Here is a 10,855-nt window from a genome sequence, read left to right as displayed (position 1 = left end):
TTGTCATTATGTATTATTACCATGATTGAGTTCTATCCCATGGAGTGATAGAAAGTGGTAGTGTTACTTCCCAGACTGGTTTATAAAATCCCACATGGTGCTCCTCCATGCTCCCTTTTCCTTCCTGCTACCTAAAATGGAGACCTCTCCCAGGGAACTTTGGAAGCCACTTGCAGAAGATGGCAGAACTTTCATATATCTAGGTCCCTGAATGACTATATGGGAGATGGCTGCCCCACCAACCTGTTCTCCCACCTAATACTGTCACATGATCCAGAAATGCATTTTTATTGTTTTGAGCCTTTTACAGTTTTGAATCTACTTGGTATAATTGTGAGTCTACTCTTACTGGTACAGATGCCCAACCCATCCAGCTATGGAACCCTATCCTCTTCTAATATAGTGGGCTGGAACATTCCAAAGGCTAATGACATATTGCAGTACTGTTAGGGCTGAAAGCATTAATGTTGCTGATGAAAAGGTAAGAAAAAGCACCTTAATGGGTTCAGAAGCTTGTATGAGGTAACCAGACCAGCAGTGATTGTTAAAGGTAGAGCTTGGAGTAGCAGAGTGGGGAGCTACGGTTTAGCTGATGCTGGAGTGCATAGAAGACCCTTGTTGCTGAAGTGGGGGAGAGGGTCAAGGGATTTGAGTTCCTGAATAAGCATATGGGAAGTTGGAAATAACAATATTTGAGTACTAATATTAATGTGATCTAAGATGTGCCATAGGTTGGTAAGGCATATATGCATTGTATTATGCTGTCCTGTAATCAGGCGCAAAGCAGACATTCAACAGATGTGTGACTCAAGAGATGTCTGACAGCTGTGTTGATAACTGAAAATATTTATTGAAAGTGCTCTAGTTAAGTAGATCAGCACTCTGGCATAGAATCTATGCTCTTAGCTAATTCTAGGCATTCAGATTACTATTACTTACAGATAAAGTGTCAAGTACTTGAAGTAGTCATTCAATCAGGTATTCAGAAATATTTACTGAGCATCTCTTCTGCCTCTGGACAATGCTAGGCATGGGTGATAACACAAATGAGAACTCCAGCTCTGCCTGGGGCTTATCTGCCAGTAGGGAAAATAGCATAAAAATTAATAAGTGAGATCATAAATGTTGAAATTAGAATTATGAGGGAAATAGAAAGGGCCCTTTAATAGAGAAAATCAGGGAATGTGAAAGTGAGAAGTCAGACATGAGAAGAGTGTTGTTAGTCAAAGGGAAGAACAAGCATAAAAACATAGTGGCAGGAAAAAGTTTGGGAAATTCAAGGAGCTTAGAAAAAGCTCATGTGGCTAGAACATGGTATATAAACAGCAGTGTTGCTTGATATAAGATTGTCAGTGTTGATAGGGGCCAGATCAAACATTTTATGGGTCATGGTGAGGATATGGAGTTTTTTTGTTTTTGTTGTGTGTGTTATTGAATATATTTGACATACAGCATTGTGTAAATTCAAGTTATACAACATGTTAATTTGATATATTTCTATATTGTAGTATGTTTGCCACTGAAATGATAATTAGTGCCTCTATGACATTACATAATTATCCTTTTTAGTTTAGGGAATAATTAAGTTCTGGTTTCTTAGCTAGTTTGATGATTATAATGAATATAATATTGTCTATATTAATTATGCTGTACATTAGGTATCTATGGCTTATTTGCTCATTGTAAGTTTAGGATATTGAGTTTTATTCTACAGATAATGAAAATAAAGTGAGAGTTTTAAACATAGTAGTGAAAAAGATCTGAGAGGAAGTGACGTAACCAGTTAGGAGGCTATAGCCATAAACCAAACAAAAAATGATGGTGGCCTGGGTGGTGATGGCAGAGATGTAGAGAAGAGGATGGGTTAGAAGAATATTTTAGAGGTAGACACAACAGGTTTTACTGTGCTGATAGAAGGGAAGGGGGAGGTCTAGGGTTACTCTGAATTTCTTGTGCAACTGGGTGGATATGGGATAATTGGGGATGGGTCAGGTGTAGAACAGAAAATCAAATGGCCTTTAACATGTATTCTCTGAAGTGTCTCTCTTTAATAAAGCAGATATAAGTAGCTAACAGAACACAATGATGTTATCATCACCCCTGTGCTGGCTTATCCAGAGAATATATAGCTTTGTGAAAGCTGATAGTGTGTATTAAACAGCACCATTTAAGTTTGCTCTTATATTTAACTCAAGAGAAAAGATAAATGTCTCAGCTCTTAATTATAGTCCTTTATCTTGATTACTAGTTGTTCCCAATATATTTCTGTGTAACCAACTGTCACAAAACTGAGAAACTTAAAATAATTGCTGTTTTATTATATCATGTGGATTCTGTGAGTGAGGAATTCAGGCAGAACTCAGCTCTTTTGCTCCTTAGTCACTTCATAATGTTCAGCTAGTAGGCTGGTCTGTAGAGTCTAAGATGACTTCATTCATTTGTCTGGCACTGTGGCAGTGACAGCTAGGACTGCTGGCCTCGGTGGGGACTGTCTGCATTAATGTCTTTGTGTGGCCTCTCCACCGTGGCAATTTCAGACAAGCACAATAGATTTCTTATATGAAGGCTGGCCTCTCCCAGAGTGATCATCCCAAGAAAACCTGGCAGAAGTTGCAAGGCCTTTTATGACCTTGTCTGAAGTTACATAGTGTTATTCTATTTGCTCAAGCAAGACACAAGGCTTCCCAGATTCAAGGAAAGAGGACATAGATTTTGCCTTTGGATAGGAGGAGTTTCAAAAAAAAAAAAAATAACCATTTTTTAAAACTGCCATATTAGTATAAACAAACTTCCAAATCTTATACCTTCTAGCACTGTAGTTCTTTAAGCTCTTTGTAACTTCTGAGCCCCTTTAAAAAAGTAAGTCCATCATTTTCAGGTGAATGTCAATTCAGTAAATGGAAAAATGAAGAGGAAAAGAAAAAAAGTAAGTTCTTTAATGCCAGAGACCTTGGATTGAGAGGATTCTCTCAATACAACATCTCCTAAAGGAAGCAAAATATCAAGAAAGGGGCATAGGTCTAGAAATAAAGGAAACTGTGGTTTCTTTTTTTTTTTAAAGATTTTATTTATTTATTTGAGAGAGAGAATGAGACAGAGAGCATGAGAGAGGGGAGGGTCAGAGGGAGAAGCAGACTCCCCGCCGAGCGGGGAGCCCGATGCGGGACTCGATCCAGGGACTCGATCCAGGGACTCCAGGATCATGACCTGAGCCGAAGGCAGTCGCTTAACCAACTGAGCCACCCAGGCGCCCACTTTTTTCAGTTCTTTACTTTGGCTGGTTAGAACACATAGGTAACCAAGAAGGGAATTTGTGAGTAAGAGAATGCAATTCTGTTTTATAAAAAGCAAGTAGTTCCATCCTTCTTTTGTGTTGTAGTTAGTAAAGTGTAATGGTTAATTTTATATGTCAACCTACCTAGTCATGGTAGCCAGGTCAAATACTATTCTAAATGTTGCTGTGAAAATATATATTTTTTTTAGATGAGATTAACATTTAAATGAGTAGACTTTGAGTAAAGCTGATTACCCTCCATAATGTGGGTAGGCTTCATCCAACCAGTTGAAGGCTTAAGAAAAATAAGGCAGAGGTCCCTAATGAAGAGGAAACTCTGTTTCCAGTCTGTCTTCAAACTAGAGCCACAACTTTTCCCTGTGTCTCCAGCCTGCTAGTCTACCTTGCAGATTTTGGACTTGCCAGTCTCTACAATCCTGTAAACCAATTCCTTAAAATCTTTTCTTCTCTCTCTCTCTTCTTCCTTCTCCCTTCTTCCTTCTCCATAGGTGAGTGACTTTTCTAGTTTGCAGCTTCAAGGGACAAGCATTAATAGTTTAGTGCATAGCATCAATTTGAATTGAGCATTTGTACTATTTGGATAATTTTAATTGTTGATGGACACTGACTGTGAAGACTTTTTCCTGTTACTAAATCTTTTTGTTTCGAGGATATTGCCATATTTTTCTTGTCCTTTGTATTTTTGTCTGTTTCCTTAAGCTTTTATTGGAAATATGAATGAGTAGAAAATCGCTTGTGTAACTTACCAAGAAATGCACATTTCATAGCTTTAAATCGGTAATTAGTCATTTAAAAAGCCCCAAAATACATAAAAATATTATGTATAATATATATATTTTACAAATACAAATTTATACACACATACATCCTATTTATTCTATTTCCCTGGAGAACATTGACTAATACACATAGCTTACAAAAGTTATGTCTGAGACAGCTGTCTGTATTTCTAACCTCAGCTGTCTAAAAAATTAATGTGTGAAGATGGTGTAGGGGAGCCTTTCACTAGCACTTGAAAAACAGTGAATTGACTTTATTGTAAATTTGTAAATTACAAATTTCAGCTTCTTCCTGACCTATAGGAATTAACATTTCAGCAAAAACAAATATTTTTCATGTAATACAATAAAATCCATTTATTAGATCTAAAATCTGTTACTTATATTAGAGGTTCTCAACTTTGGTGGACATTAGTATCATCTAGGGAACTTATTAAAAGATACTGTATTCTGAGCCCCATCCCAGACCAACTGACCCAAATTCTGGAATAGGAACCTGGGCATGTATACTTTTGTTTTGTTTTCACTCATGCAGTAACTCTAATGTCCACATAGAGTATCATGTCATCTGCAAAGAGTGAGAGTTTGACTTCTTCTTTGCTGATTCGTATGCCTTTTATTTCTTTTTGTTGTCTGATTGCTGAGGCTAGGACTTCTAGTACTATGTTGAACAACAGTGGTGATAGTGGACATCCCTGCTGTGTTCCTGACCTTAGGGGGAAAGCTCTCAGTTTTTCCCCATTGAGAATGATACTCACTGTGGGCTTTTCATATATGGCTTTTATGATATTGAGGTATGTTCCCTCTATCCCTACAGTGTGAAGAGTTTTAATCAAGAATGGATGCTGTACTTTGTCAAATGCTTTTTCTGCATCAACTGAGAGGATCATATGGTTCTTGTTCTTTCTTTTATTAATGTATTGTATCACATTTATTGATCTGCGGATGTTGAACGACACTTGCAGCCCAGGAATAAATCCCACTTGGTTGTGGTGAATAATCCTTTTAATGTACTGTTGGATCCTATTGGCTAGTATTTTGATGAGAATTTTTGCATCTGTGTTCTTCAGGGATATTGGTCTGTAATTCTCCTTTTTGGTGGTATCTTAGTCTGGTTTTGGAATCAAGGTAATGCTGACCTCATAGAGTCTGGAAGTTTTCCTTTGATTTCTATTTTTTGAAACAGCTTCAGAAAAATAGGTATTAACTGCTTTTTAAATGTTTGGTAGAATTCCCCTGGGAAGACATCCAGCCTGGACTCTTGTTTGTTGGGAGATTGTTGGTTACTGCTTCAATTTCCTTGCTGGTTAAAGGTCTTTTTGGGTTTTCTATTTCTTCTTGGATCAGTTTTGGTAGTTTATACATCTCTAGGAATGCATTCATTCCTTTCAGATTGCCTTATTTGTTGACATATAGTTGCTCATAATATGTTCTTATAATTGTATTTCTTCAGTGTTGGTTGTGATCTCTCCTCCTTCATTCATAATTTTATTTGGGTCCTTTCTCTTTTCTTTTTGATAAGTCTGGCCAGGGGTTTATCAATCTTATTAATTCTTTCAAAGAACCAGCTCCTGGTTTCATTGATTTGTTCTACTATTCTTTCGGTTTCTATTTCATTGACCCTAATCTTTATTAATTCTCTTCTTCTGCTGCTTTATTTGCTCTTCTTTCTCCAGCTCCTTTAAGTGTGAGTTTAGGTTGTGTATTTGAGATCTTTCTTATTTCTTGAGAAAGACTTATATTGCTATATACTTTCCTCTTAGGACTGCCTTTCCTGCATCCCAAAGGTTTTGAACAGTTGGGTTTTCATTTTCATTTGTTTCCATGAATTTTTAAATTCTTCTTTAATTTCCTGGTTGACCCATTCTTTCTTTGGTGGGATGCTCTTTAGCCTCCGTGTATTTGAGTTCTTTCCAAATTTCCTCTTGTGATTGAGTTCAAGTTTCAAAGTGTTGTGGTCTGAAAATATGCAGGGAATGATCCCAGTCTTTTGGTACTGGTTGAGACCTGATTTGTGACCCAGTATATGATCTACTCTGGAGCATGTTCCATGTGCATTCAAAAAGAATGTGTATTCTGTTGCTTTAGGATGGGATGCTCTGAATGTATCTGTGAAGTCTATCTGGTCCAGTGTGTCATTCAAAGGCCTCATTTCCTTGTTGATCTTCTGCTTAGATGAGCTGTCCATTGCAGTGCATGGGGTATTAAAGTCCCCTACTAATATTGCATTATAATCAATGTATTTCTTTAATTTTGTTATTAATTGGTTTATATAATTGGCAACTCCCATGTTAGGGGCATAAATATTTACAATTGTTAGATCTTGTTTTGGATAGATCCTTTAATTATGATATAGTGTTCTTCCTCATCTCTTATTACTGTCTTTGGTTTAAAATCTAATTCGTCTGATAGAAGGATTGCCACCCAGCTTTCTTTTGATGTCCATTAGCATGATAAATGATTTTCCACCCCCTCACTTTCAATCTGGAACTGTCTTTGGCTCTAAAATGAGTCTCTTGCAGACAGCATATTGATGGGTCTTGCTTTTTTTTTTTTTTAATCAATCTGATACACTGTGCCTTTTGATTGGGGCATTTAGCTCATTTACATTCAGAATAACTATTGAAAGATATGAACTTAGTGCCACTGCATTACCTGTAAAGTCACTGTTTCTTTATGTTGTCTCTATTCCTTTCTGCTCTGTGTTATTTTTGGGCTCTCTCTTCACTTAAAGGATCCCCCATAATATTTCTTGCACGGCTGGTTTAGAATCACAAATTCTTTTAGTTTCTGTTTGTCCTGGAAGCTTTTTTTCTCTTCTATTTTGAATGACATCCTTGCTGGATAAAATATTCTTGGCTCCATATTTTTCTCATTTAGCACCCTGAATATATCATGCCAATCCTTTCTGGCCTGCCCGGTCTCTGTGGATAGGTCTGCTGCCAGTCTAATGTTTCTACCCTTGTAAGTTACAGATCTCTTTTCCCTAGTTGCTTTTAGGATTTTCTCTTTGTTTCTGAGATTTGCAAGTTCCACTATTTTATGTTGAGGTGTTGACCTATTTTATTGATTTTGAGGGGGTTCTTTGTGTCTCCTGGACTTGAATGCCTGTTTCCTTCCCAAGATTAGGGAAAGTCTCTCTATAATTTGCTCCAATATACCTTCTGCCCCCACCCTCTTTTCCTCTTCTTCTGGGATCCCAATCATTCTAATATTATTTCACTTTATGGTATCACTTATCTCTTCAATTCTCCCATCATGATCCAGTAGTTTATCTTTTTATCAGCATCTTTATTCTCCATCATTTTGTCTTCTATATCACTAATTCTCTCTTCTGCCTCATTTATCCTAGCAGTTAGAGCCTCCATTTTTTAGTGCATCTCATTAATAGCCTTTTTTATTTTGACTTGATTAGATTTTTAATTCTTTTATTTCTCCAGAAAGCGATTCTCTAGTGTCTTCTATGCTTTTTTCAAGCCCAGCTAGTATCTTTATAATTGTTATTTTGAACTGTAGGTCCAACATCTTATTTATATCCATACTGATTAGGTCTCTGGCAGTCATTACTGCCTCTTGTTTTCTTTTTTGAGGTGGTTTTTTCCATCTTGTCATTTTGTCCAGAGAAGCATAGATGAATGAGAGAACAAAATACTAAAATGGCAACAACAACCCCAGAGAAATATACACTAAACAAATCAGAAGAGATCCAAAACCAAAAAAAAAGAGAGAGAGAGAGAGAGAGAGAATAATCAGACAAGTGAACAGAACAGAGCAATACACTGGATCCTGTATGTATTTTGGTCTGTTTGTTAGAAAACTAGATCCCAAAATTGTAAAGGAAGAAAAACTTATATATGTGCAAAAATAAAATTAAATGCATTGAAAGGATAGAATGTAACTGTAAAGATGAAAATTGAAAAATATTTTTAAAAAAGAGTTGATAAAACAAGAAATTGGTTGAAAAAGGAGAGAGAGAAAAAATTAAAATTGAAAGACTAAAGAGTCATGGGGGAAAAAACCATGGATTCTATATACTATTTTTCCCTAGCACTGGAGTTTTGCAGTTCTGTGTTCTCAGTAAACTTGGTCTTGGCCAGATGTCCTTACTGATCCTTTTGGGGAGGAGTCTGTTGCACTGATTCTCAGGTATCTTTGCCCTGGGCAGAATTGCACTGCCCTTGCCAGGGAGCTGGGCTAAGTAATCTGCTCTGGATTGCTCTGTGTGGCTTTTGTTCCCTGAAGGCTTTCCCTGCTGCTCTAGAGGATAAGAATGAAAATGGCAGCCTCCTAATCTCCAGCCCTGGAGCTGAAAGCTCAGAGCCCCACTCCTCAGTGTGCCCTCAGGGTAAAGCAGTTAATCACTCCTATCTCCCTGGTCTCCGGCAGCACTCTGCTTACCCAGCCTGTGACCTGAGCATTTCTGTCTCAGGTATGCGACCCTGTTTGGAGTCTCCAAACCCTGCAGACTCCTGTGGTGCTCACCTGAGCCATTCCTACCAGGGGAGGAAGGGAGGTTCTTGCCCCGGTTCTGGCTATTATTGGGCCCTTGCTCAGAGAGCCATTGCTGAACCATGTTAGGGTTCATGGTATATGGCAACCCTGAGCTGAGAGCCCACTCCTGGGCTACCTGATTGCAGCTGGCTTCCCTGTTCTGATGCCTGGGAACTCTGCCACACTCAGGCACCCCCGGTCTTCCTGTGACCCTGAGAATCTATGGACTACGCTGTCCCACTTAGGATTCTGCTTCCACTTTGCCACCTGAGCACCTTTTAGGCAGGGATGTCCCTCACTGGAGCAGACTTTTAAAGTTATGATTTTGTATTCCACTGCTATATTACTTGCTGGTAGCCAGCTTACAGAGACTCCCTCCCCCCACGGTTCATCTTCTGACATATCGCCTCAGATTCACTTCTCTGCACCTCCTACCTTGCAGAAAGTGGTCGCTTTTCTATTTGTAAAGTTTCAGCAATTCTTAGATCTCTGCTTGAGTTCGCAGGTGTTCAGGATGATTTGATAGCAATCTAGCTGAATTCCTGGGACCAGATGAAACTAAGGTCTCCTACTCCTCCACCATTTTGGAGTCTCCCGAATTTCTCAAATTTTTATATTTTGGTGCCAAGTTCAAAATCATCTATCGTATAGTGGGTTAAATCCATATGTTAATCCATGGGAAGGGGCAAATGATATTCTTTAGAAAAACTTAAATCATCCTAGAATTTAATGGGTGCAGGGCAGCCAAGCCCATACAATGGCAAGAACTTTGGTTTGGTTTGCTAATGGCATCAAATAAAAGTTATGGCTACAGTTCGTTATATCAAACCATGCTAGATCTAATGTTTATAAAAATCGTATCTGTTATATTTCACTTCAAACTAAAACCACATGGAGATTCTTGAAGAGTTCATTTTATGCCATTGTCCAGTAATCCATATAGAATGAGTCTTTGAAATTCTGAAGCATTTTGTTAAGGCTCTTCATTCAATTACAGGTTATTTGCCTTTGTAATCAGTGCCTCCCTTGCATGCTTAAGTATCTCATGAGCATTATCATCAAGTTCTGGAGCTTTAATATTGTCTTGGCCCTAACAGCTATAATAACTTTTTCAAAACAAAGAAAATAAATAATTCATAAACTGGAAATAGGCCCCTGAATAATTGAGTTAATAACTTATAGTTGAATAGATATTAGGAATCAGCAGACCACATTCCACTTTAAGTTCTCATTATTGTACATAGATATTATTAATGTACATTATATGACTCAGAGACCAAGTCACAGTTACTTAAACTGGGAGTACAAACTGTCCAAGAAAGAATATTTTCCCCTACTAAGATATTTCTGAAAGTTTGGCTCTAAAACAACTTGGGAATATAACCTGTTTAATCATGCTGAATATTGATTTGCAAATTCTCTGAATTTTTATTAAGATTAAAATGGATAATTGAAGCATCATGATATGATATGTTCTGTCTAGTATTATTTAAAATGTATACAATATGTTTGGGATTAAGAAAAAAGATTCTAAAATGCAGTTATATATTCTATTTTCCTTTAAGCTGCAAATTATTTTGAAAGTATATAAATAAAAAAGTATTAAAATTCAAATTTATATCCTTTCATCACATTGCAAATTATTACTAATAATTAACTCAAAGAATCTCATTTACATAATGTGACTATACATTGGTTTCCCCTATCATCAACATCAAGTAGGATACTTACACCAAAAAAAGAAAAAGAAAAAGAAAAAGAAAGAAAGGAAAAGGCATTTGAAGAGCAAAGAACTCTAATGTTATTCATGTAGAGGCTATTTTGAAGAGTACCACAGGCAGTTTTCCATTACCATTCTACCATTTCTCACCAGAGACCAAGACTTTCCAAGAACAAGGTGTTCCCGATTGTAAGATAATGTGCTAGAATATAAAGGAATATAGCTGGTATATTCCTTTTTATCATTTAGATTTCGGGTCTATTCTTTACTCTTATTATCTTAATTATTATTTTCAGTGTATAATAAGCCAATAATATTACTAGTTTGTTGAATTATTTTTCAATTAGTATGAAATGGGAAGAATCTTGTGGCTGAACATCAGAATGTCTTATAAAACTTATGTAAAAAATATAAAATTTCCATTCACTTCCTAGGAAGGATTCAGAAAATGCTGCCCAGTCAAGGTTGAGAGCCACTGAGGTAAGAGATGCAGTTATATATTTTGGTAAAAATGAAAATTTTATTAGCATTGAAAAATAATTTATTAATGTATTTATTTATATATCTTTG

The 10,855-nt window shown here is 36.9% G+C and overlaps 1 long non-coding RNA gene across 1 annotated transcript in view; it reads left to right on the top strand.

The window, feature by feature from the left end:
• The first annotated feature begins 10,541 nt into the window (after positions 1 to 10,541).
• The window catches only part of LOC135365432 (uncharacterized), a 229,603-nt gene continuing 229,289 nt past the window's right edge, over positions 10,542 to 10,855 (top strand). Inside the window, exon 1 of the long non-coding RNA XR_010413285.1 lies at positions 10,542 to 10,765. This is a non-coding gene — a long non-coding RNA (uncharacterized LOC135365432). The remainder of the gene's footprint in view (positions 10,766 to 10,855) is intronic.

This window comes from Mirounga angustirostris, unplaced genomic scaffold (assembly GCF_029215605.1).
Source record: "Mirounga angustirostris isolate CCGP_5_RB_7025 unplaced genomic scaffold, mMirAng1.0.hap1 SCAF_7, whole genome shotgun sequence".
NCBI lineage: Eukaryota > Metazoa > Chordata > Mammalia > Carnivora > Phocidae > Mirounga > Mirounga angustirostris.
This window is presented reverse-complemented; position numbering and strand designations above follow the sequence as displayed.